At 48.5% G+C, this 27961-nt stretch overlaps 1 protein-coding gene across 6 annotated transcripts in view; it reads left to right on the plus strand.

Annotated features, from left to right (window-relative positions):
• SV2B (synaptic vesicle glycoprotein 2B) overlaps positions 1 to 27961 on the plus strand; it is a 102212-nt gene that overhangs the window by 6229 nt on the left and 68022 nt on the right. The window lies entirely within an intron of this gene.

Here is a 27961-nt window from a genome sequence, read left to right on the forward strand (position 1 = left end):
AGCTATGTTCATAGGAAAACCGGAGAGAGGAGCCCAAGGAGGCTGTGGGAGTGACTGAGGGGACCCAAAGTAGGAAAAGCAGAGGGGTAACACAGCCATGTCACAGGGGCATTTTCTCTTATGATTTGCATTTGTCACTAAGACTTACGTCTTGAACTCTTGTCTGAGGAATTGGCTGAAATCCTACCCTGTGCGTGTAGAAGCTTGGTTGGTAGACATAGCTTCCTGTGGTCAATCAGCATAAACGAATGTAGCGAGCAGAGGCATCGTCTTTACAAGGCGATGGGAAGGGCAAGAATCAAGGAGACTGTGCAGAAAACACTGTTCAGATATCTTTCATCCAGATCAAGAACTGTATTTATGTTTCTTTTGAGCCTTCGTAATATGTTTGTTTCCTTTCCCCTGCAATGAAAGAAAGGGTCGCCTTTATCAAATAGCCCTGCAGGTATTGTCCTTGCTAGTTCTTCTTCTTTTTTTTTTCTTTGAGAACAATAATAGTTTCTATGGTTATGGAAAGGTGTTGGAATCCCCTGGAAATGTACAGACCTTTGGTGTACCGTGGGATGCATTTACATAATACCGTGCAATGAATTTATTCGAAGCTTTCATCCTGGAATTCTATATGAAGATCAGTTTGCTCCTGTGTCCCTTTGAGACTTTGTTCCTCTGGAGAACCTGATTTTGGGACTTGAGAGCCCCGTTCCACAGGACAGACCCCGTCACCTTGGTGCAGTAAGGCTACTAGTGTGCGTTTCATGGACAGAAACAGGGCTGGGTGCCAGAGAACTTTGTCAAAGTTTCTGTGAACTAGGATGTGGTGAGACCGGGTCAGGGTCAGGGTGGCTGGCCGCGTGTCCCCTGAGTCACCTCAGAAGGCGCCATTTACCTCTGTGAATTTCCCTGATCCGAGGTCTGGCTTTCATTCTTGCTGCCAGAGAAACCGGATCTGTCTCTCTGGGCCACACCCTAGGGACCTCGCTCACCGGTGTGCCAGTCTATTGATTTGCAATGGCAGAGACACTGTGTGGCATGGCTAGTGTGTCTTCTTCCTGTAGAACCGCACTCCTCCCCCGTCCCCCGCCCCCCACATGGGAGCTAAATCCCAAGGAGCCGCTTTCCTTGATGAGCACATACTCAGAACAAAGCAGCTTCGATGGCTCCCCTAGAAGGACCAATCATGCGCATTAGGGCCAGTCTGGCCGGTGGGACTATCAAACAAACCAGCCCCAAAACTTCGCGGATTAAGACAGTAGCCCTTTATTTTTGTCTCATGACTGTGGGTTGCCTGGGCGGTTCTGCAGACCGGGGCTGTGCTTGGTTGACGTCAGTGGGGCTCGCTCACGTGGATTTGGTCTGCTGATGGTGAGGCGGAGGGCTGGCTGCTTTAGGATGACCTCAGGTGGGATGACAGACGAGTCCAGCGTGTTCACATGAAGGACAGGAGCCTACAGGAGAGCGGACCCTTGCATGGTCCCTGGAGGCCTAAGCTTGCAACTGGCACACTGGCACTCCATCCTTGCCTGTTGACAAGAGTCAGTCACAAGGCCAGCCCAGAGCCAGGGAGGGAGGAGCCACGTTACAAAGAGGGGATCCCGGGAGGGGAAGAAGTGGGGGTAGTTTTGCAATCAGTCTACCATAGGGACGTATTTCAAGTCCCCTTGACTAAGCCTCCTTTTTTCCTGGACTCTGCTTGAATGGGCAAAGCCTGCAACGTGCTCTTTTTCTTTTCTTTTTGTTTTCTGTGTTTCCATGGCTGACCTACTTTCGACATATATATGTTTAGATAGTGATTCATTCACTAAATATTTATTGAGTGTTCTCTGTGTGCCAGGGGATCCAACAGTAAAAACAAAGTGATCCATTGTCATGAAGTATTCATTGTAGTTGGAGGGGACAAATAATATGTAAGTAAAGAAGCAAATGTGTACTATCAGGTGATGAAAGGACATCATGCAGGAAAAGGAGGACGGGGAATGCCTGGTTGAGTGGGGGTAGGGAGGTAGGGTAGAGTAGGGGATGGGCATTTTATAGAATGGTTATCTGGGGAAAGATCCTTCCAGGCAGGGGAAACAAGTGCCAAGGGCCTTAAGCAACAGAGTACTGGCCGGTTCTGGGAACACCAAAGAGACTCATGTAGAAGGAACCAAGGGAGGGAGAGCATGGTAGAAGATGAGCTCAGACAAACAGCAGGCATCTAGGTAATACAGAGTCTTGTAGAGACTCGTATGGACTTTGGCTTTTAGTCTAAGTGAGCTAGGAAGCCATTGGAGAATTTTGAGCCCAGGGTGTCATTATCTGATTTATGTTTTATGGTGATCACTTGAGCTTTAGACCTTAGAATAGACTCTAGAGGGTCCAGGATGAATGCAGGAAGCTCAGTCAGGCGACAGCCATGATCCGGGTGAACAATGATGGTGGTTTGGACCAGGATGGCTAGTGGCAGAGATGGTGAGAAGTGGCCAAATTCGGGATACATTTTGTGATAGAGCAGATAGGACCTACTGATGGCTTAGATTTAGGGTATGAAAGAAAGAAAGGAGTCAAGGATGATGCCACATAATTAGACCTGAGCCACAGGAAAGAGTTTCCCTTTACTGAGGTGGAGAAGGCATTGTATGGGGTTTGGTGGGCCATCCAATGGGATATGTTAAGTAGATAGTTGTATATATGAGTCTAGTGTTGAAGCAAGAAATCACGAAGGAGATATACACTAGTACATCATTAACATGTTATTTGTCCTTTCAATGGGCCAAGTTACTGCTGTGTCACCAGCACCCAGAGTATTGCCTGGCACGTAGTATGTACTCAGTGAATATTTGTTGAATGAATGAATGAATGGAACCATTTATTCACTGGAGGTGACTGTAAGTCTGTGCTTTGGTGGATCTTGACCTGTAACTCCCTGAGGTTAATCTCTTTCTTTCCCAGGTCTCCTGGGAGCCTTATTGTGGATCTAGCTCTCTAAAAACAGACTTTACGTGTGAAGCTCCAATAGCCTACATCTTATAGAAAGCAATGTGAATGTGTGATGACAAGTAAGAAAGAGAAACAAGTGGAAACCCAAAAAATAGCTCATACTTTCAAAAAGGAGGCAAAATCCTCCAGAGAGAGGTGGCTAAAATTCAGGGGTGTGATGTTCTTGGGTTATTATTGTACTGCTCTTCATTTAAGACGGAGCAGGAGCAGGGAAGGATCTTGAAAAAGGGAGAAATTTATTTAAATCGATTTTATGCCAAGTGAAAGAGTGTCACCAGCTTGCCCGAAAAAAATCCCGTATCTACAGCATCCTGCATAATGTGTTCCTGTTTATAAAAGGAGAGAAGTAGGCAGTAGCCCTAGAGGAAAAGGGGAGGGCTGGAATGACTTCAATCTGGCTCAGGGTGCTGGTCATTTTGTCCCCATGGTGTGGCTGAATATGGTGAGTGTGAGTTACGTTTGCAGTGACACTGGGGGAGTGAAAAAAGAAAAATCAGTTACTGCAATTGCAAAGGTTTGCACTGTGTGTGTGTGTGTGTGTGTGTGTGTGTGTGTGTGCGCGCGCGCGCGCGCAAGGGGTGGGGGAGGAGAAAATGAATTGAAGCCCAGAAGGAAGTGTGAGAAAGAATTAGCACACTGGCTTCCATTTTCACGTGTGGGTACTAGGCCGGCCTGACCACGTGGGGCATGGGATGGAGTAGTGGGCTTGTTCTCAGACAGGACTGGGTTTGTACTCAAGCTTCGTTCCTTTCTAGCTGGGTGAACATGAGCAAGTTGTTTAATTTCTCTGAGCCTTGGTTTCCTCAGTTGTAAAATGATGATGGTGGTGCTGGTGGTGCTGGTGGTGCTGGTGGTAGTAATAATACTCAAGTATTCTTCAGTTCCCTTTATGCTCCTGGCCTTGGAAATATGTTCCAAATGTCTAAATGTCAACTAAGGCATCACCATACCTGCTGAGGGACTTAAAAATTCTGTGTGAAGAGAGAATTTAGCACTTGCCATTTAATGTCCCCAGTGCTATTGAGAAGATGATTTTCATGGGATCCATGACGTCTAACATCAGACAAGTGGATGATAAACAGCCTCGTGGGCTGGAGATGCCCGAGGCGCCTCAGAGGAAAACCAACCTTCTATTCTCTGCCGTCAGCTCACCCCACTAGTTCAGCTCTGCCATGTCCCATAGTCCGTCGGAATTCCATGTGGAAATTTCTGAGTCAGTCTGTCCCATTGTGTGTTCTCCTGCAAGAGTCTACTGTTCTCCCTGTTCCAGGCACACAGTGGGTACACAAGAGGTATTTATTAGACACCTGAATGAGGAAATACTGTTGTGGTTGCTCTACTGCCCAAGCCTCTTTCTAGTTATTCCTCACTGGCCTGGGCAAGAAATGAGAGTGTACGTGACAGAGATGAGCTAAGTCATCAGCACCTACTAGGTACCCGGCAGCTAATGGTTTCCGTGCCTCCCACCTCCATGCCTGTGCTGCCATTCTGCTCTCCTCTAGATCCAGGACCATGCTCTCTGATACATCAGCAGCAAAGCCAAAGCTCCCTGCTGACCTCCCCATTGATTACGTCTCACCCAACAGTGTCTCCTGCTCTAGCAATAAAGACCCACACCACGGATCCCCTCCTTCAGCTCACCACTCAGAAGTCTGTGGCCTTAGCAGCACGACTTCCTGTTTCCTATAGAAACGCCTACTCGACCCACTTCCTGTTCCCTTCAGTAATTAGAGCTTGCTTCTGTCATGAGTGGCAGCGGAGAGAGTAGCATTAACTTTCTGGTCCCAAAAGACAATTGAAAATTCTCCCTAACTGGTGACTGTCATCCCTCAGCAGCAGGGTTGAGCTGAACTTCTTGTAGGAGCTAGATCGTATAGGTTGTATCCTTTCTCTCATTTCCATTTTATAGATGGGAAATCTGAGGCTCCGAGAAAACAAATCACAGACAAAAGTAGCCTTGGAGAAGTGGACGCACGACCTCCTTTCTTTCACGTCCAGCTCTGCATAGATGCAAGGGCAGGTCATTTTGCCAGACCACTGAGTCACAGATGTCTGGGTCTGGAGGTCGGGCTGTTCAAGCTGGGAGCTGCTTCCTGTATCAGCCCCAGATAACACTTACGTTGGCAGGAGCTCTAGCCTCCTAAAACTCACCTAAGCAGGGACAGTGAGTTTTCAAGGTCTTCCATGACAGAAACCTGCAAATGAATATTGCCAAGGAGAAGGAACAGAACATATCCCTGTATAAATGCACCATCCATCTTTACTCCTGAGTGTGCAGGTTTTGTTTTAATCAATATTTCATGGGCAGGTTTCTTTTTCAGTTCCAGAATAAGTTTTTTTCAGTTCCAGAATAAGTTCAAGGCAAGAACTATAGGGTCTTAGTGTTCCAGAGCTGAAGGGACCTTACAAAGCAGGAATCTAAATTCCTTACTAAGCAGAGGAGGGAGCTGAGTCTAGAGAAGGAACTTGGTGAAGGTCCTACAGGAAGTTAATGATAGAGAGAGGACCAGAGCCCAAATCAGGGCCGCAGCAACCTGAGGTCATCTGAGGGGAGAGATTAAGCGGGAACTGGAAAATGGGGCCTGGGTCTTCTTTCTTATGCTTAGAAATCCACGGCTAATTTTCACTGGCAGGTGAGAGCCTGGTTAGTCTCCTCAGCAGCTTGCTCTGAAACATCCTGTGGGGTTTCCCCTGTCGACTCCCCAAGACCACATGCTCTGAAGGCTGCCCTTTGCTAGTCTGCGTCCCCTGCTCTCCTGCCACGCACGGAATCTGACGGTGGCCTCTCGCCTGATCTGGGGTGCAGCAGATGGCACCGAGGAATGGAGCCCAGCTGGCATGCAGGCAGCTCTGGGGAGAGGACATGGCCTTGTGGGGTGGCCTGCTCTGGGCAGAGTGCTGGGCCAGGGAATGGGGCTGGAGAGGTCAGAGCAATGTCAGGAGGGTCCGACCTTGGCCGTGGAAGGTGCATGGGACTCAGTTCTATTCCTTCACCAACGATGACGGATGAATGCATCCCAGACATGGTCCATGGAGTAAAAGCAAACACTTTATAATTAAAGCATCAGAAGAAAGCTTTACGTAAAGGGAAGCTATAGAAAAGCCATGTAGAAGCAGTCGATTAAAAATTAAAGGTAGGAAAAATAAGCTCAAGTAGCATGATGACGAGGTGCGTTAGAAATGGTCACAGGCAGCATGGGGACAGGGTGGGATGCTGAGCCAAGGTCTCCTCTCACTCCCTATGATGGTGACTTGCTTTGTTTTCTCCTTTTGGTGCTGGTGGCCAGTTGCCGGCAGAGAAGCTATGCTGGGCTCCAGCCCTCACGTCGCAGGATTGGTGGCCTCCTGTTTGCACAGTGGCGTTAGTTTCCACATCTGTAAAATGGTCATAATAAGATCATTCTGGAGTTCTTGAGGGGCATTTACTGAGGAGATCATGGGTGTTTAGTGCTTGTTGGCAGGGTACGTGGCACTCTGTAGGTGCCTCCTCCCTGGACGGAATACTCCCTGAGAACTTGGGACCATGTCTTCTTCTCTACCACCGTAGCTCTGATGTCTAACACACACTCTGGCACACAGTAGGTGCTCCGTGGTTGGCTATGTACCAGCCTCGGAGTTTCTTAAACAAACCTGCATATTTCAAAGGAGAAATGCTATAACTCTGGATTGGGAAACTGAGAAAGGTGGTGGAAGAACATGGAGAGGGTCTAACCCCTTGACCTTGGGGTGCCGGCATCTGCTCACCCAAAGGGTCAGAGAGCAAGAGCTTGCCGGAGGAGGTGCGGGTGCTTCCCATTTCTAATGTTGTGCTTGGGTTGCTCTATATTTGGACGATGGCTCTCGTCTGAGGGTTAATCCTCTTTGTCCGAGTTGTCCAGCTGGGGGATTAAGTGCTTTAAACTCGAAGCCACACGGGCTCTGACAATGCCAGCTTTGTGTTGCCAAGACCCAGCCCTTCCAGGGCTCAATTTCTTTTCTTTTTTTTTTTTTTACTTTATAACTTTTTTTTTTTTTTAATTTATTGGGGTGACAATTGTTAGTAAAATTACATAGATTTCAGGTGTGCAATTCTGTATCACATCATCCATAAATTACACTGTGTGTTCACCACCCAGAGCAGGGCTCAATTTCTATGGATCCAACACACGGAGCTCCTTTGTGGTTATTGAAGCCCAGCCCCTTAATACTGTGGAGGGAGAGACTGAGGCCCCAAGGGGGAGGTGACTTATTTCCTGGGGCCCATTAGAACCCCTGTTAGCAGATTGGAGTTCTCCAATGCAGGGTTCAGGGAAAGGAGTTTGGCTGAAAGAACAAAAACAGTGGGTCAGTGGGAGTGCTGGAGGGCTGGTGTCAGTTCTGTATTGTCTTCTGAGGACGACTCCAGTCTGTCTGTGAAAAGTCCTGCCTGCTCCTGTGCTAACAGATGGGCTATTTAGAAACACCCCCAAAGGGACTGAGTCCTTCAACCACTTTCTGGATTTGTGTGCTCAGCTTAACATTCACCTTCTGAGATGAGAGAATCTGCCTGGCTCAGTTAGGGTCACGTGCCCACACCCGAGACACCCCAACTATGAGTCCCACGTGGACTGAGGGAAGGGGAGTTCCTCAAAGGAAGATGGAGGACTTGTTAGCCAAAGAAGGGGGCATGGTTGCTGGACGGGCAAAGCCCACAAATGTCCACCGCACACACTGAGCTTCTCGTGCTGAAACAAAGATCATGAAGCATTCGCTTTGTTGGTGAGTGTCAAAGACTTAGGTTCTGGCTATGTTTCCATATTCCCTTCCCTAAGGGGTTCTCATTTTCATAATCCTGTCCTTACTTGCCCTAATCTTGCATTTTAGGAGTGAAAATATTCAAAATTCAAAGGTCGATTCCCCACTCCCCTTTAAATCCTTTTTACATGTTTTTATTTAACAAGTACTTATTGACTGCCCTCTGAGCTAGGCACTGGGGTTAGTGGTAAGTAAAGGAGACATGATGTTTGTTCTCAGAATCGCTAGCTTGTGTATAACTTACAGATCGGTCAGCCCCATTGCGGCCCATCAGGGGCACCAACTTTGGTTAAAGAAAAAGTGTGTCACTGAATGAATCACGTTGACACGTTATTCTGCCAAAGAACGTGACTGTGCATTCTCCCTGTGCACAGAACATTTTGGGAAGTTGAAGACTGGAAATCCATCTCAGGACCAAAGAGCCTGCTACTCTGTTCTCCCCAAACCGGGAGAGAGTGGGTGGCCTGGATTTGTACTGCTTCTGTTTGCAGGCTGTGAATGAGAACTGGCACCCGAGACTGCGTTGTTTTGCGTGGTGGTGTTTGCACACCGGACAGCATATTGCTTTGCTATTTACAGGTTACGTGTATCATCCCAGCAGCTGGCAATTGTGTAATAATAATATACTGTTCAAGAGAAAAATCCAGCGATATTTATTTGCTTAGCGTAAGAACAGGCAGAGAAAGCTGTGTGCGGTGCAGTGCTGTGCCGAACGTTGGATGGCTGCGCTTCACCAAGGCAAGCTTGTTCCTTGGGTAGAATTCCCTGTGGGACTTCCCCTCCTCGAAGTTCAGGGGAAGGTCATGTATTCCGGAAGGGCGGCCTGTCTCATTCTCTTTGCACACACTGACAGAGCTAGAAAAACGGCCGCAGCCCTTGGGATCTGGTGAGACTTATGCTGTTAGGAAACTCATAAGCAACCATGTGACTTTGAGCCCAAGGTCAACGTCAGAGTATAGACTTAGAAGAACAGAGTTATATATACCTTTCTCTCCTTCTGTTTTATGCTGCATGGTGGAGGCTCTGGAGTCAGGTTATTGGGTTGGAGGCTTATCTACTTCACTTACTAATTGTGCTTAAATGCTCTGGGCCTCAGTTTCCGTATTTGTAAAACAAGGATAAGAGTAGTAGTGCTCTATCCCTACAGTTGTTCAGAGAAATAAATTAAGTGAGATAATACCGTGTTCCACAAAATGTTTGGCCTGTAGCGAATGGATGAGTCAGCTATTACTGCATACTAATGATGCTGCGTAACAAACGGCCCCAGGCATCTCAGTGGCTCCCACAACACACGTTACATATCTTACTCATGAGTTTGACAGTCAGCTGGAGAGATTCTCCTTCATGCTGCAGGTCAGGTTCAGGTTTGCTCCACCTGTCTCTCATCCAGCTAAATAGGATGCTACTAGCAGCTACTAAGGATATGTTCGTCTCGTGGCAAATGATGAGTGTCAGATACTTTTGGTACGAGGATGCCAAACTGTACAAGCACATTTAAAACCTCTGTGCACATCAAGCTTGCTAATATCATTGCCCAAAGTCACTCACATGGCCACGCCCAATGTCAATGAGATGGGAAAGTATATATTCCTCTCACCATGGAAAACACTGCAAGTTTACATGACTAAGAATGTGGATTATAATATTACACAAGGGAGAAGAATTGGAGTTAATAATTTGATCCTCCAAAGCAAGGTAACTATGTGTAACAGGATGTCAAGTGGGACTTTTCTATTGTCCCCAAATGGGCGTTCATAGTACAAATCTGAAAATACAAAGGCTCAGGCACTCTGCTTTTTAAAGTGAGCCACAAATAACAGGGGTCCCTCGTGGGTTTTTAAGAGGTAGCCGAGCTGTCCTTGGAGCCCTCAGCTCTAAGCCCCCAGGTCTATGTCAGTGTAGAGACAGAAAGGAAACGCAGAATCTTTGGCATCTTGGTCTGTAGGAAGTACGTGCTCCCCACAAAGTCAAGTGAAGGGACTCTGAGAGACTCCCTTGGGTAGACCTGGGAATGCTTGAAAGGAGGGGGCGGTGTGGTAGCTTGTAGCCTGGCTGAGTGTTTGCTGACCTGCAAGCCAGCCGACACTCCACTCCCCTGTGGTATTAGTGGAGTGGACTATGCATGGGAGCTCTTAGGAGGGCTTGACATGTCCCCTGGACTTTGGGGCAAATGAAGACATAGAGCCTGGTGCCGACTTCTGGTCTGGAAATTTTGGCAAGCAGGAGGGCTTAATGGAGTAGCGGATACCCTCAGGAAAAGACGGATGGTGGTACAGTACTAAGGGACGCAAAGCACGTTTTTCTGTTCTACTCACTGAGGGTTTAGGAAGGTCCAGACGGCTCCACACAGGAAACATAGAGCGTAGGGAAGAAGCAGAAGCCCCAGGGCTGCCCAAACACAGGAAGGCATCTCCCTGAAGAAGTGGCCTGCTGCCCGGACAGCTGGTAGATCTGAACTGGGCTCCGGGTTTGTTCTCTCAGAGGCCGCTCAGCGCTAAGGTGGACCACTGAGAAGGAACGGGGCCCATAGAGAGATTTGATTGTGGGCACAAAAGGGACTCTCGTAACTCTGACAGCTCCGTCAGTCACGAAGTGACAGGCACGCCGTGAAAGGCATACGCAGTTAACGCCCGCACTGGATAACCCCAGGCCCAGGGTGGAGTGTGACCCTGTGGATGGCTCTTCCGAACGGCAGATGGGGGTACCGCACCCACTCTCAGCATAAAATCAGAGCTGTCTGATGGCTCCTCGCTCAGGCCTCAACTGACAGCGGATGACCACGGCTGCACTCATTCCAGAAAGAGCACTTGAAGCCTCGCCTCCTGACCGTCTCACCAGCCCAGCCTGACGCCCGACGCTACGCAACCCAGCTCCGAAGGGGCTCTCGCTGATCCCCGGACTCTCTCATCCTTCTTGCCTCGGACTGTTCACCTGGCCTAACCCTGTCGCTTGCAAACCTGCGTGACCCTCTCGTGTGAAACCGCTCTCCCTCGACTACTGGAGACGATCGTCTGGCCGGAGCCTTGGTTAATGCCCGTGGGAATCCGAGTCCATAGGACTAGATCCGTGGCTTTATTCTAATAAAGGCTGGCATTGTGGAAGGACACAAACGTGTGTGAGACTGCTCCTTTGATTGTCATGTCTGGCTCACCACTGGGCACCCCAAAACAGCATACACAGGAGCCACCAGCTTCAGAGGGGCCAGTCTGAACCAGAGCAGTTCTGGGGAGTGCTACCTTCATCATCATCGTCATCACAGTTGTTAGGCTTCACTCCTTACCAGGTTGACAAACACTATGCATCTACTTCCTTCCTCCACAGGCTCCTCTTACAGCTCCTTCCTGAGCTCTGTTTGGCGCCTGACTAGTGTTCTGCCCTGGCTGGTGAGCTCTCTGCAGGAAGCCGGGCCTGGGGGTGTGGGCACACGGGCTGATCCGCTTGGGGCTCCTGGCTTTTACTCCTAATCCCCAGCTTCTGTCTGGCCGGCAGCAGATGGAAACCTCTGCAGGATGCCCGACCAAGTGGCTCCACTTTTGAAAGGAAGGCGGGGTCCAAAAATCCATACATGAAACGCTGGCATGGAGCATATCATATCGTGGCAAGGAGCAAAGAGTTGGCGTTTCTGGGGGGAATAAGCTCTTTCTTCCCAATGGTGAAAGCTATCTTTTCAAAGATCAGTCTTTTCCTAATTTGACAATGCCTTAGCTTCCAGGGAGAGACTAAATGGCTGAAGTGGATGAGGAAAGAAGGAAGGTAAGCTGTGCCTAAGGATGGGAGTTGAAAGCCACGATGAGCAGTTCATTTGTTCTCATGCTGAAGTCCGGGCCGCTTGCTGACCTCCCTGAATTTATTAGGAAGTGACAAATCCCACTCCTGCTCCTGGTTGTTGTAAACTAAGGTAATACAGAACGTGTGGCTTACTCTAAGCCTTGCATTTGCAAGGGAATTTGAAACTACCCAAATTTATTGGGAAAATTGGTGAATATTTAAACCAGAAACTCTAGGGAATGGACTGGGAAATTGAATTTTTTAAGGAAACTGTCCGGTGATCCAAAAGTTGAGACCCAGTGACAGCGTAAACCTTCCATTGTTATTTCTGTTTCTGTTCTTATTTGCTTTCTAGAGTCACCCACAATCCTTGCGTAGAATCTCATTTCTTTGTCTTCCACGTCTGTTATATTTTTTTCATAATTTTACTGTCTTTTTTTTCTGAAGATGGACTCAGCAGCTGGGCAAACCACACAGGGCACCTACCACGGTAGCTGGAAGGGAAGAGAGAGGAGTTGGCTTAAAAATGGAAGCAAATAAGATCAAAATATCAGCTCTCTTGCACCATGTGGGTCCTCATCCCAATTGGGGTTCAGTTCCCCTCTGCCACACCCTTCCCTTCTGCATCCACTTCAGGAAAGTATCTTTTTAAATTAACCATAGTTTTAAAAGTAAAGCCTGTCCATGGACTCCAGGAGTCTGACCACAAAAGCTGTATCCCTGGTATGTGCTATACAGTTCCCATTTGGCAAGTGCTTCCGATGTCCGGTCCTAGAGACATATTTCACTGACATATGTCCTTAAAGCCGGGGGTGTTGTGCACGCAGGTAAGACAAGCGTAGAGCCAGATTCAGAGGAGATATAATCAAAGGTGCCCTCCCTCCCTCTCAAGGCTTAAGTCATGATGTTCACAGTTAGGGCCTTAGGCATTCTTCCTGGGGACCCAACTGGGAAAGTGGGGGTGCATGGGGTCGATTCCCCTGTCTGAATCGTCATAATGGCTCAGCTTTCTTCAGCTGGGGTGACTCCGCTCCATCCTTATGCCTTGTGAGCCATTTGGACTCCGGTCCCCTGATTGCTCGCTGCCAGCACACTTGCTAAAGAGCTGATGCCGCCACTTCTGGCTCCTTTTCCATCCTGTCTGCGGCTTCTACTTGCTTGTTTTGTCTCTCTGAGTCATTTCACAAAACCAGACGTTCCAGTTAAGATAGTTTGCATCTGGGGCTCGTCTTCTCCAACCTCTTGTCTGTTCTTAGTCCTGTATTGTCCAAGGCAATCTATTTACGTAAGAGCTTGGGGAAGAGACTGTGTGGGTGGCCCATAAAACCAGAGAGCCTGCATTCGTTTATCCAGGAATAACCTAGAAAGTCAGGATCCATGCAGTCGACACTCATGGGTCCCTGTGCATGTTGTGCTATTTCACACACACACACAAGGGGAGATTTGCAGTGGTCGAATGCACTCTTCACCTGCCGTTTTCTAAAGAGCAGACCCTGTTTGCTCTTCACAACAAGTTCCTGCAAGGCAGTATGATTCCCACTTGGCAGAGAAGCTCAGTCACTCATCCGAGGTCTCATAGTTGGTGCGTGGTGTGATCCAGGCCTTCGGACTCCTCGTCCAGTGCTCTGTTCCCTCTACTGGGCATGTCTTCACTGACGGCCTCCAGAGATGAGCAAGGTCAGAGCGATTGGGAACGGGCTGGATTTGCTGGGTAAACAATCTCCAGGGGAGACCGTCCTAAGCTCTGCGCACCCTTGCTCTGTGTGCCCTGCATGTCTGCAAGGGACCCCTTTACCTGGAAATCACCTGGGCCCGTGTAGAGGACTGGTGCCCAGAGAGGTGTCCTGAAGAGGTGCACAGGGAAAATGGGGTGCATTGTGTTGCTCTACACCCATTGCAAGGTGTTTAGCTTTTCCAGTTGAGGAAGGAGGCTTCCAATCCCTTGGGAAATCGTTTGTCCACGTGACCTTGTGCCCCTCCTTATGGTGCAGGGTTAACACCAGGGCGGGCAAACTGTGTTTTGGCTTGCTGGTATGGGTTTGCTATTCTTTCCTTACCGTATTCATTATGTTATCAAATTATTATTTATTAAGGTTTAAATGAAACCTTCCAGCCTCAGGGCCCATCTGTTCTCTCTATTTATTCCCTCAGGGAAGTCACGAATCTGTCATTTGCGATTTTACAGTTTGGTGTTTTTTTTTTTTGTATCCGTGGCGCCAGTAGTGTTTCCTCTGCAGGCTCTGATGCATGAGTCTCCATGCTGGACACTTGGGGGGACTGTGAAGCTAATGTACCTGCTTCCTCAGGAAGTGAGAAACCCTCTGCTGAGTGCTGGGCTCAGCAGCTGAGTCCTGGTGGGAAAACGTGCATCCTTACCTCCCAAAGCAGAGGTGGACGGACCCACAGGGGTTGGGGACATCTTTTAAGCTTTCTGTTGTGCAGAGATGCAAAAAAAGCTGTGTGTGTTCTTGAAAGGGGTGTGTATGAGTTTGCTAGGGCGGCTGTAACAAAATATCACAGCCTGGGTGGCTTCAGCAGCAGACATTTATGTCCTCACAGGTCTGGAGGCTGGGAGTCCAAGATCAAGGTGTCAGCAGGTTGGTTTCCTCCAGAGCCTCTCTCCTTGGCTTGCAGACGGCCACCCTGTTGACACCTCTTCATGTGTCATGGGGTCCTGTCCCTCCGATTGCACTTATCCTTGCTGCCTCTTTGTGTGTCCTCGGCTCCTCGTTTTATAAGGACACCAGTCAGATAGGGTCAGGGCTCACCCTAACGGCCTTGTTTTCACCTATTCACCTCTTTAAAGGCTTGATCTCAAAATAGAGTCACATCGTGAGGCACTTGGGGTTCGGACTTCAACATAGGAATTCGGAGGGGACGCAAGTCAGCCCATAACGGAGAGTGAATGGGTGAGGCTATAAACACTTGTTGAGTTTCTGTTCTGTGCCGGGCCCTGTACTCGCAGGTTCAGATACATTTTCTGATTTATTGAAAAGGATCGTCCAGATCATCCAACAATGATCCCAGGTGACCTTTGTATACTCACCGTTGTGCAACCAGTACGAGGGGTGAGACTTTCCCTTGAAAACTGGGAAATTTAACACCAGGGAATAAAGAGCAGAGTGTGAAAATAAACTCACCTTGAAGCGAGAAAAGTGCCCCCCAACCCACTGAACTGGATTGAATATTTGAATAATAATGGTAACGATAATAATGGTAATAAATGACATTTATTGAGTGCTTACTTTTGGCTAAGCCTGCGTTCTAAGTGCTTTAGAAATATTACTTATTTAATAGTCATAATCCTAAAGAAAGGATACATCTAACCCTCTGAAAAGGTGCTGGTCAGCCGAGTGTGCATAGAGAAAGGAGCTTCTCAGTAGATGATGTTGGCAGTGCCTTCCAAACACTGCCCCCGAAAGAGGGCGTTCCAGCCAAGAGACTCAAGTAGGAGGGTTTTCCCATGGCAAGGCGGGGCCTACTGTGGGCACGAGTGCAGCGGGCTCCAAGCTGGAGCCCGGGAGCGGGGTGACTCATCTGCCTCTCCTTGCTCCAGGTCCATGTTCCTTAGCATCCTTCCAAGGAGGGATGGGCCTCCCAGGTTGGTCTGCCTGATGGGAGAGGAGGTGCTGGTCATGCCAAGGTGAGGATTCTGTCTTACCTGTAGACTCCTCCTTGCACATAAGCCAGGTTGGCCTTCTGGTTGAGAGCCCAGTCTGGAACGCGTGGGTGATGGAGACTGATTTATGGGATAGGGCTGATGAGACCTGATTTAGGGTGAGAGCCAGACCTTGGGCTGGGATATTGTGTTTGTTTCCTACTGCTGCTGTAACAAATTACCACAAACTTAGTGGCTTGAGACAATGCACATTTATTATCTTATAGTTCTGGCGATCGGAAGCTGGAATGGGTCTCGCTGAGCGAAAGTCAAGGTGTCAGCAGGGCTGTGTTCCTTCTGGAGGCCCGAGAGGAGAGTCTGTTCCCTTGCCTCTTCCAGCTTCTCGAGGCCACCTGCATTCCTAAACTTGTAGCCCCTAACCAGCAGCTTAGCATTTTCAAATTTCTCTCTGGCTCCGACCCTCCTGCCGCCTTCTTTTAGTAATGAGGATTTTGGGGATTCCAGTGAATCCACTCAAACAACTCAGGATAGTCTCCCCATTTCGAGATCCTTAATCACATCTGCAAGTTCCTTTTTCCATGTAAAAAAACCACACACACAAAACAACAACAACAACAACAACAATAAAAACACCACAGGTCCCAGGGATTAGGACATGGGTGTCTTTGGGAGGCTATTATTCAGCCTACCACAATTTTCCTTACTGAGGTCAGGCGTAGCCCTTTAGGAAAACTTCTGGATGATGGTCCGCAGGCTACCTTAGTTATACCCACACTTAACGTTGGCTACATTTTTGAAGTTGATCTTCCCTCCCTGGTGAGGCAAGGAGGGGGGTATTATTACCTCATGTGAAACTCTCATGGGTCACAAAGGCTGAGTAATTTTCTGGGATTCCAGCAGCTCTGACATTTCCATGACACCGTGCTTCCTTTCCAATCCATTGCATAGACAGGCACACTGAGACTTAGTTCCATTAAGAAAAATATGTGGACAACCAGAAGAAGGAATACACTTTTTCCCCGCCTGGTGGTGGGCATGTAGAAAGAAGGCATAGATCAAAGAAGGTTTAGAGCTTCACATGGTGAGCTAGGGTTGCTCTGTCTGCTGCAAAAGCTAACATTCCTTGGTTAGTGGTGTCACTCTGCATTTGGCTTTATCATAAAACTTAATCAACACGTCAGGTTACAAATCACCTCAGGAAGGAAGTAGGAAAATCTCTTATTTCATTAAATTATTCAGTCATTCATTCTTTTATCGCTCATGGAGGGCCTTTGGTGAGTGCTCTGGATAATCTAGAGATGTTTAAGGCTTGGCTCTTATTCTCAAGGAGTTTATAGCTAAGTGGTTCAGTCTGGTCCTTTGTCCTGTAGGACACATAGCATGGATTTTGGGGTAGAAAGACTGGGACTCTAATGCTAGATCCGTCAATCACTAGCTGTGTGATGTTGGGCAAGTTGCTTAACCTCTCTGAGCTTTCCTCAGTTCCTCCTTCTGTACAATGGGATAACAACCGTATGTACCCTGAAGGGTCCTTGTGAGAACTGAACGAATGTCAGGCTTCCAGCTCTGACCGGGGCCTGTGGCAGGTGCTCCTCAGATGTTTTCTACTTTTCCTTCCCCTGGGTGCTCAGCTTTATCTTTAGAGAAAAGTGTGGATGAGACAGGGCGAGGAGCGAGGGAGTTGAGTTTAAGCATTTCAGGGATGTTCTAACTAATGAGCGGAGGCCGGGCTGGAAACGGCTCCACCGCACCCTTTGTGTGGCTGACCCGGAATACGCTTTTTGTCTGAGGCTGCGGGGGACTGATTCTCTTCTCCAAAGCCACACGCCCACAGCACTGTCCAGCGCTCTTCTCGCCTCCTCTGGTAGAAAGACTCCGCAGGTGTTTCGTAAGCTGATTGTCTGTCCTGTCCTGATTCCGGGGGAAAAAAGAAGTTCTTCCTGTGCAACAAATAGCCTCTTGGATGAGAAAGAAATGAAATACTCCAGAGGTATCAGAGGCACGGAATGGGTCCCAGAAGGGAGTTTGGGTGGGTAGGGAGCTGAGCTGTCTGTGAGGAAGGAGCAGCAGGGCATTTGCTCTAAGTGTTCTGCTGGGCTCGGGCATGATGCTTTCCTAGGGGGAGCCCTGCCTGTTGGGGTGGAGAAATAGTCCCAGGGGTTCAGCAGCATTATTATGTTAACTCTGCCGAGCTTAGCAGATTCCAGAGTCATTCTTTGAGCTTTTCTTTTTCTCATTATGAGCCTTAAAATGACATGTACTATGTGGAACTGTTAGGAGCTTGGCAGGAGGTAGTGAATATGACATTTGGTGCTCTGCAGAGAACAGCGTTCCCCAAGTAGTGAATCCTATTCCATGGGGAGAAAAAGCAGCGTATACCTGCGAATGCTCTTCTCTTCCCCCGCTTCATCCCAAGGGCTCCAGTCAAACCTGAAATTGGGCAGAGACGGCCTCCAGCCTCTGGGGACAAAGCCCCTCACCAGCCCTGCTCTGTATCTAGCAGAGATTTTCGGATCTGTTTTCATCCTGTCCCACCAGTGAGTCATCCCCAGAAGCCGTTCTCCCAGAAGGTGGGACGGGAGAGCGGGAGGAGGGGTCAGAATGGGAAAGCTCTTCTGTTCTTTTCTTGAAAATGAACGTTGCAGCTTGTGAATGGTGAGTTTTCTGCGCGGAGTCAGAACGAGTGCGTAGACCGGGTCGTGACCCAGGGTCTGGAACCCCCACCTCCCCACCACCCGATCGAATGGGAGATCTCTCTTTTAGTTATGTGCAAGTGTCTCGTCCTGCTGCTTTTCAAACAGGCGTGAAATAATCCCAGTGGCCGTGAATACGTGAGATCCCTGGGAGCAACTTGTTCCACAGATGTTTCACATGCCTTAGGGGAGATACATGACGTGCAGAAATGAGTATGTTGAGGGTATTTGCCCTTAAGATAGACCAAAATAAATACAGGAGCCCCCCCCTTGTTTGTAGGGGGACTATGCAAGACCCCCAGAGGATGCCTGAAACCACGGAGAGAACCGAACCCTATGTATACTATATTTTTTCCTATACATACACACCTGTGATAAAGGTTATAAATTAGGCACAGTCAGAGATTAATGACAATCACTAATAATAAAATAGCACAATTCTAACAATATACTGTAACAAAGGTTATGTGAATGGCTTTGGGGCCATGATTAAGTAAAATAGGGGGATTTGAACACAAGCCCTGTGATACCGTGATAGTCAATCTGACAACCAAGATGAGTAAGGGACAGGGAGCGTCCACAGCGTGGAGATGCTGGACAAAGGGATGCGTCACATCCTGGGCCGTTCACGCTGCTCAGAACAGCGTGTGATTTAAAACTTACAAATTGTTTCTTTTGGGGATTTTCCTTCTAATGTTGTGGCGCTGAGGTTGACTGAATTCAGGTAACTGACACTTCAGGAAGCAAACCTGCCGATACGGGGGGACTGCAGGATACAAACGACCATCACAGGAGGGAGGATGAGATAAAGGTGATGGCAAAGGTATGGATAAAGTGCTGGTGGTGCCAAGAAAGGAGAAATTGATTGTCCGGAGTTGGGATTAGGGGAGGAGGGAGCACAGGGGCTGAGCCAAGTGAGATGGCAAAGCCAGCGAGAGTTTGCTAAGTTTAGGGAAAGCCCAGAAGTGGAACGTTGCCTGAGTGCACAGAAGTGGCTGCACAAGTGGACAGAACCCAAGTGGGAGTGACACGTGGAGGGTCCAGTGTGATGGGTCTGGCACAGCTGATGGCTGCCTGGGAGGTTTGGGGACCATGCTGGGGAAACTGGTAGGCGGTGGGGAGCCACCAGTAGGGTTGTTTGAAGGATGTGTGTGTGTGTGTGTGTGTGTGTGTGTGTGTGTGTGTATATATATATATATATATACATATATGGGCCTATTCTCTGGTTGGCATCTTAGCCCTGCCAGTTACTAATTGTGTGACACGAGAATGATTTTCCTCGGCCTCTGCTTTGTCATCTGTAAAATGGGGGCAGCAATCGTACACACGGTAGGGTTGTGGGAGAGTCCAGCGGGATGACACCCGTGGACTTCTTAGCTCACCGACTGGTACTTGCCAGGCGTGGCAACGGGAGCGCCTATTACCAGCCATTCCCAGGAGGTGGTTCTCCCCAGTGGAGGGAGGGAGGGAAAGGAGGGGCTGACGACGACCCGGGGGAGGACAAGGCCAGCATGGGAAGTGGGGCTGAGGTTCGTAGATTAGGGCAACTGGGAGGGAGGAGGGAGGAGTGTTGGACGAATGCTGACTTTCACGTTGGGCGTTTCTGGGGCTGGTGGACATCGGCGTGGGCATGCTCCCTCATGGGGTTCTTGCAAATTCAAAGGCAAGGTCCGGGTCTGGTTGTGTGGTGATGCAGAAGTGGCCGTTGTTATCCAGGGAGTCAGCAGAGGCAGAAGAGAAAAGTACCGTGCATAGAACCATAGAGAACATTCCTCTTTAAAATGCAGGTGGGGGTAAAGAAAGAGGGAACAAGAGAGAGAAGCAGCATCCAGGAAGGAAGGAAGCGAGAGCCAGGACAGACAGGGTGTCATGGACCCCAAAGCAGGCGAGATCTAACCAAGAGTGGCGTCCAGGAGGATGGGGACCCACCCGCAAGAGGTGCCTGAATGGTCATTAAGACATAAGGAATGAGACTCGAGGGCGTGCTGCCAGCATGGCCGTGAGAATCACAACCTCAGTGCCAGGAGCGAAGAAATGAGTATGTGTGAGATGGGGGCCGTGGGCCAGTGAATCCAGACATTCTTTCAGGTGACTGGTAGTGAAAAGAACATGCAGCCTGAGCACGTAAGAGAGTCGCAAGAGATGGTTTCAGATGGTGCACGATTTGAGCATTTTTACAGGGTGGAAAAAGGATGGGTGAGAGGAGAAAAAGCTGAAAGACGCAAAGGGCGGGGTTGGTGGATGGAGTCAAGTCTGGGGGGGAAATGGGAAGGGTGGGGCTGAGCCCAGGGGATTAGCCTTGGAGATGGGTGGTGATGCTGCAAAGACAGACAGGAGGAGAGTGTGGCAGACGAAGATGGGGACAGGATGAGAGAATGTTCCGGTATTCAGTGAACTGGGGGTGAGTGCAGGAAGAGGAACAGTTTTGCAAGTGGGGTGGGATTCACGGAAAAGGTCTGGAACAGCCCTCGTGGGGAATAAAAGTAGGCGGTAGGGAGCCACCCCTACCTTGTGCAAACACTGACAGGCAGAAATGGGGCTCAGTTCATTGGAACCTCTGTGTTGGAGGTTGAAGTGACGAGTACGTGTGTGTGCACATCTATGTGTATTTTGTGTGTGCATATACATATATGTTGTTTATTTTGTTGTTTTTGACCAGGAGCGTTTGACAGCCGCAGCTATGGGAATAAAGTAAGCAGGTTTAGGCAGGGCCGGAAATGGTGGTGGCTGTGGTGCCTCACGGGAACTAGCACCATTCTGCTTAAGGTGCATAGTAAGGGGTGGGAGACGAAAGACTGTTGGGCATCTGATGTGTGCCAGAGCTTGGGAAAGGTGCGTTACCCCATTACCTCATTTACTCCTGTCAGAACCCCGTGAGAGGGGCCACATTGTTATTCCCATTTTGCAGGTGGAGAAACTGAGGGTCATACAAGTGAAGTGACTTGCGCGCGGTGACACAGAATCAGTGGGGGAGTTGGAAATAGACACCTGTGAATATGTAAGAGCTCGGTATTTTCTACTACGTCCTGTGCCTGCCGCGTCCACTTGGTTTTAGTGCTGGTTAGATGTGGAAGGGCAGCATTTTCTGTTGGGTCAAGTGCACCACTGAGCAGGGGACTATGGCTCTAGCATAAAAAACGGTACCATTGAACCACCACCCTCTTCCTGTTCCACTACACTCAGGCAATATATGTGGGGGCTTTTTATTCCCTTTTCTTCTTTTCTTCTTTTTTTTTGAGGCTGTCTGCTCAAATGCAAAGAAACTGAAATTTTCTAACGATGGTCTATTTTGGAGGGAGTGTTAAATTATTCAGACGCAGACACAAATAGAATGTCTCCAGCAGCCAGGACTTCCTGCTTGAACCAGCAATTTGCGGAGACCTGCGGGGGGTCTGCAGCCGACGACCTCTGGCCAGGGGGCAGGAGGGAGGGCTTTCATCTGTTGCCCAAGAGGCGAGTGCTTGCTGGCTGCTGTCCGGAGCCTGCAACTCCAAACCCTCCGGTTTCCAGTTCCAGGCTCAGGGTCCTTGGGTAAGGCTTGGCACCATGGCAACCAGACCCTGGCTGGGGCGGGGCATGGGTGGGGGGGGTTGGGGAGGTGGGTGGGGGTGGGGAGGTGGGTGGGGTTGGGGAGGTGGGTGGGGTTGGGGAGGTGGGTGGGTTGAGTGGGGTTGGGGAGGTGGGTGGGGTTGGGAGGTGGTGGGGTTGGGGAGGTGGGTGGTGGGTGGGTTGGGGAGGTGGGTGGGGTTGGGGAGGTGGGTGGGGTTGGGGAGGTGGGTGGGGTTGGGGAGGTGGGTGGGGTTGGGGAGGTGGGTGGGGTTGGGGAGGTGGGTGGGGTTGGGGAGGTGGGTGGGGTTGGGGAGGTGGGTGGGGTTGGGGAGGTGGGTGGGGTTGGGGAGGTGGGTGGGGTTGGGGAGGTGGGTGGGGTTGGGGTGGGGAGCTTCTCCTGGTTCTTCTCAGTCGCCTCTACAGGTGGGCCTCCCAGGTATGCAGTCCACCAGAATCTGGAACTGGTGTAGCACGCTTCCGTGGTGATCACACTTGTGGTTCTGCATTTCTCGGAGCTCCAAAAGGTCCACGTGTGCACCAGGGCTTTTTGCAGGATGGTCCCAGAAGTGAGGCATTTCTTAACATGGAACCGGTCCCCTCCTACCTCTTTGCCACTTTCTTTTCATCTCTCATTTTCCTCCAGGAAATTGCTTCCTCTGATGAGGATGTTGCTGCAAGAATCCATTCAGGCTTGCTCTGATTCTAGACCCTTCCTGTGGAAATACCTGGAGGGATGGACAGAGCAACAATGTAGCTTCCACAAAACATGATTAATTAGCTTGGTATCCAAACCAGGGCACTTATGAGAGTAAAAGGGGGTGCTCTTTAATAAGAGGGTCCTCTAGTACACAAGGCATAAGCAGGTACTGTCCAGGGCAATTTGGGAGGAAGGCCACTTAGAAAGAACATGGGCTTCTGACTGAAGTGTTTTGCTTAACTTCAGAGGTCCTCGGTTTTTCTCGTCTGTTAAGCTGAAACCTACTTTTCGTGATCATGTTGGAGTAATATATATATATACTATGCCAGGCATAGTTTCTAGCACATAAATGTTCAGTACGTGTTAGCTCTCATTTTCTTCTTCCTTTAAAACAGACAAACCTAATTCAAACAACAGCGGCAGCAAGAACTGTTCCACACCAAGAATCATTTGTAGGTGGGATTGAACGCCTCCCATTTTTACTACCTCTTCCACAGCCGTTGCTCCAGCTAATCCAGATGTGATGTCTTCCATCTTCAGTTAGCTCTTTCCTTCTCAGATGTTTCTAGTCTCTATATTGTGGTGTTTCTCAATCCCCCTTTTTTTTCATTACTACCTCCCAAGGAGACTTTTTAGACATTCCCCGCCCCCACAAATGCTGACCCTACCCTCCTTACCAGGACATTTTACACCATATGTCTGCTTATGGACCATGGTTCTTTGAGGAGCCACAAACCACTGTGATATGTAAGAACCCTCCCCTTCTTGCATAGCCAAGTTTTGTTCCCTCCAAGAAGTGATTTTCGCCCCCCTTGGGGGTGACATAGCATGATCATTTTTTTCTCTTCCCACACCATCTCAGATTCTCCCACGCGTGGGGTGTGGTACTTCTCACATGGTAGGAGGGAAAAAAAACCACGAAAATCATCAGTAAGAGCTACCTTCTGTTGAGCATATGCTTCAAGCCACACTATGTAATCCTCACAACAGCCCTGCAAGGAACATTTTCTTTCATGGATGAGAAAACTCAGGCTCAGTGGGGGTGAGTCACCCACAGCCGTGTGGCTGTTGATTGACAGAGAGCGTGTAAGACTCTTGTCAGATACGAAAATCGAAACCGCTACGCCACACTGCGTCTTCTTTCATCAGCCAGGGAAGAGGTAATGGTGGAAGGAAACCAGCATTCACTAAGCTCCTACTGTGTGCTTGGGCCCCCTCCGGTGCTTCATCGACTTCATCTCATTTAATTCTCACCTCTGCGCAGTCAGAGGGGTGGGATGTCTCTAGTTTCACACAAAACTGGGTTTGCGGTGATTGTTTTGTTAATGTTTACACCGCCCGCAGTTCGTGCAGGCTGGATTATCACCTGGCTTGCTCCGAAACCCACTGTGTGTCCTTAAGAAACAGACTCGTAGGAGGAAGTGCTCTGAGCCTCTACCTTGCAGGAGGCTGAGAGAACCTCCACAGTTGTAGCTTCCTCCCATGGCCAGTTTTTTATGCCCTCAACACTCCCCTGCTTCCCCAACACACACTCTCAATTTTTTTTTTTTTGGTTGGGGGAGGTTGCACAGTTAGATATGAAGAGACGTATAAGCCATAATGGTTTGAAAACTTTGTAAATATCACTACCTTCACAAACGCCTGGGGTTCCGGGAATCCCAGATGCAATCCCTGGTCTTGGGTAGAGCACAGAGTGAGCTGTGTTCTCGGGAGAGGATTGAGCAGGATGGCTTTCGGGCAGTCACAGGTGGACGGTGTGGTGTCCGTGTGGAGCTCAGATCAGGAGGAACGGAGGGACCTGACCTCAGAGGGTGGGGAAGGTGTGATGCCGGGTTAATACACCTGGTAATTTCAGCTGTGAGGAGTCAGTTTGTGGGGTTTACTCTCTAGAGGCCTTTGGTGTATTTTGAGGGGAGCACCTTTATCTACGTGCTGACTCCAGCCAGCAGAGCACCAGTGGGGGGTGGGGGGTGGTTTGTTCCAGACAGAGAACTATGCAGTGGAATCAGGGATCATGGGGGCGGCCGTCAGCAAGCCCCTGACATCTTTCATTTCCTCATTGGCCCGTTCGCTGAGCCCACCAGACCTGACAGCCCTGTAGAACCAACACGGGCTTCCACATCCTCCAGGAAGGAAGCTCCGGATCCAGTAGGCAGACTGTCTTTTTAGTTGTCATCATGTGTGTCTCTCCAGGAGTAGGAATGGTTGCCTCCTTCCCTGGGGGAGGCAGGGGTGGTGACAGCCAGGGCTGGCTGGCTTTCCTGCCGCACTGAGAGTCATTAGAAGCTGGCTCGTGGGGCTGCAGAGCTGGCAGTGATGAAACTGTGTGTGTGTGTGTGTGTGTGCTTGTGTGTGCTTTGTGTGTGTGTGTGTGTGTGTAGCTTTGGCCGGAGAAGGGAGATGGCTTTGGGGGGCGGAGGGGTGGAGGGCGAGCTCTTTCTGCCCTCCTGGTCACAGGCTGCTTAACCTGACTAAGGGTGTGGCAGATCAGGAAAATAATATCTGCTCCTCACTGAAAAACTGTACCTGTGCTGAAGACAAATCTGCAGGCAAACCTAAAGTGCCTGTGTCTGATTTTCAGAGAATGGAAATCCCAGCTCGTAAACCAATTGTTGTAATGACTGCAACTTTGCCGAGCCTCAGTTTCCCCAGCTATAACATGAGAGGTCGGGTCGGATAACCTGCACATCCCATTTGATTTTTTTTTCTGGTTCTATAAATTTAAAAAATGGTTTTATTGAAAACTTGAATATGCTGGTGGAACACCCCTGAAGACTCTTAATTACGAATCACCCCAAATATTAATGAGTGTTTAAACCAATGTTGTATCAGAATCTAGCCAGCTCAAACATTTTGAAAATTGTGTGAAGCCACATGTGCGATTGAAGATCAGGATAGCGTTAACATGTTGACCACAAAGCTGTTACTTATTTTTAATTTATAATTAGTTGTTAACTTATTTTAAAACTTATTTAATTACTTAATATAAATATTTATATAAGTTATATATAAATATATACACATTGTATAGAATATAATAAATATTTGTAAATCAATAACTTATTTAAATTCATTTTTACTCATGATTACTTATCCATTTTTAATGGCTACAGAGTCAACCAATGACTAGCAAGTACCCATATGCCCGGCAGGAGATGGTGGGTGAATTAGTTGTGCACTTTCCTTTAGACGCAGACATCTTACTTCTAAAATTTAATTCCAAAAATACAGTGGTAAATATAGGAAAGACATGACACCCACAGGTTCACAATGGCACTCAAAGCAAAACACCTCGGTCACTTTTGGAAGATGCCAGGCAACCAACTTCTTATTTTGAAAACTGGTTGAGAAAGAGAGAGGATCGGGTGTCTCACCTTACCTTTCCCATATAAACTGCCTCTCAGGACAGGCACACAGAAGATATGGGGAAGTTTCTCTTCCTCTTAGAAGAATTCCAGCTACTAAATAGAATTAGAATTTCGTAATTCTGAGTTGTAGAGTCTAGGCGACGATTGCCTAGAAGGAAGACAAGATTTGATGGACCGCTTGACAGAAGTACCATACCACTGAAGTAGGGGTGTGTGTGTGTGTGTGTGTGTGTGTGTGTGAGAAACCACAAAAGACAACCCGACCTGAATGTGAGTGAGAGCAGTAATGTCCAGTAGAACTTTCTGTGATAGTAGAATGGGTGCCAGGTAACTGTATCACGTCTAATAAAAGTCATGCAGCAGTTATCCATTAACAAGGATTTTAAAATAACGTAAACATACCTTTGAGCATTTTGTGTAAAACACATTTCCTATCCCGAAGGTCGGGTGGTGCTCCCCGAGAAGCAGGACAAAAATATCACCTTTTGAAAAGAGTCTTTAATTAGACGTTTGCCTCTCCTGTGTATCCGTTTGTGGAATTGTCCAAGTTCACAAACACTTTGTTTGCCTGGAACGGGTCCTGAGTTAGCACTCGCGTTGAAACCACTCCTGTCTGTTCTCTTTCATCTCCTCCAAAAAAAAAATGGAGAACATGGCTGATGTTGTTTCCTTTTCCCCACTGTCCTTCCTGAACTAACCAGACTGGGTTTGGGGCACGTACCTGGTATGTCTGTGGCTCTATCTCTGCTGGTGTGCGTGAGCTTTTCCTGAACAAGCTCCTGGCATACCCCGGTGGCTGTTTATCACCTCTGTGTGAAGCGTAATAGGATGGTCCCCTCGTTAATTACAGCCTTGCTAGGAGGTGATAAACATATGGGGGACTGTGTCTCTCTGTTTTCTTATGGCCACAGGTACCAAACAGAAACCCATACAGCCTGAGATGAACATATGTTAATGCCAAGATTTCCCACATTTCCCCCAACTTCTCTTAAAAGTGGAGCTATTATTGTGATGGCAGCTAGCAGTGCTATAAAGCGTTAAGGTGGTACTTCCTGTACCTAAGAGTAGCATAGAATCACAGTGTTCCTTACACCCCACTTCTGGAACTAGCTACATTATTTGGGGACCTTTTTCTAAAAAGTCTTTTTTGCACCTTATTCCCAAAAGAATTTACTTGAGCAGGTCTGCATCGAGACCTGAGAAACTGCCATTTGGGAAGGTTTCGTAGGGTATTCTGATGTACTGTTTGAGTTTGGAAATGCTGGACATTCTAGTGAATGTTCCAAGATTTTCCAGATGTTTTGCTGGTGCCAGAGAGGGTGTTCTGCAGACGAGGGACATGCTGTTCTTCAGGAGAACATGATATTGTCAGAAGCCTCTCTGCAATTTTCTCCTCCACCCTAGGGCCCCTCCAGGTGAGTCTCTCTGGGTGCTTGGTCAGGAGCATAGACAGCTTCTGCCATAGGGCCTGTCAGGTTCATTCCAAAACTGTATTTCGTTCCATTCTTCTAACCTAATTCACTTCAAAACCATTTTTTTTAAAGATTTTCTTTTAGAAGTATTATTATTATTATTATTATTATTATTATTATTATTATTATTTTATTTTTTAAGATTTTTATTGGGGAAGGGGGACAGGACTTTTTTTATTGGGGAACAGTGTGTACTTCCAGGACTTTTTTCCAAGTCAAGTTGTCCTTTCAATCTTAGTTGTGGAGGGCACAGTTCAGCTCCAGGTCCAGTTGCCGTTGCTAGTTGCAGGGGGCGCAGCCCACCATCCCTTGTGGGAGTCGAACCAGCAACCTTGTGGCTAAGAGGACACGCTCCAACTAACTGAGCCATCCAGGAGGCAGCTCAGCTCAAGGTGCTGTGTTCAATCTTAGTTGCAGGGGACAGAGCCCACCATCCCTTGTGGGACTTGAGGAATTGAACTGGCAACCTTGTGGTTGAGAGCCCACTGGCCCATGTAGGAATCGAACCGGCAGCCTTCGGAGTTAGGAGCACGGAGCTCCAACCGCCTGAGCCACCGGGCCGGCCCTAAAACCATTAATGATAAAACATAAAGTTCAGGATATATTTTTATTTTTCGTAGCCTGCAATTTGGATCTTTCTTTATATGATTTCTTAGGTGAAAGCAACAAAAACATGCTACCTCGTAATTGCAAATGAGGCTTCTCTTTCTTCCATGTCAGATCAGGGCTGGCGGTTGGTAGTTGCCCTCAGTGGGGACAGAATGGGTTGGCTTGCTCACAAGGGAGGCATTTGGGCTAAGACTGTAGGGCCACTTGGTTAGGATGTTGTGAGCATTCGGATTTGGATGAGAGGTTCCCAAATAGGCCTGTCCATCAGAATCACTGATTTTCTAAGAGATGATGATTTAGTATGTCTCAGAGGCCTTTCACACGTACCCCCAGGTGATTCTATGGCATACCTAGGCTGGGTGACTATTGGAATAGGTTGCCATTAGCGTCCCTCTCTCACAAGATTCTATGAATCTTGTCTTCTGTTATGGGAGGAA

Source organism: Rhinolophus ferrumequinum, chromosome 28, assembly GCF_004115265.2.
Source record: "Rhinolophus ferrumequinum isolate MPI-CBG mRhiFer1 chromosome 28, mRhiFer1_v1.p, whole genome shotgun sequence".
Classification (NCBI taxonomy): domain Eukaryota; kingdom Metazoa; phylum Chordata; class Mammalia; order Chiroptera; family Rhinolophidae; genus Rhinolophus; species Rhinolophus ferrumequinum.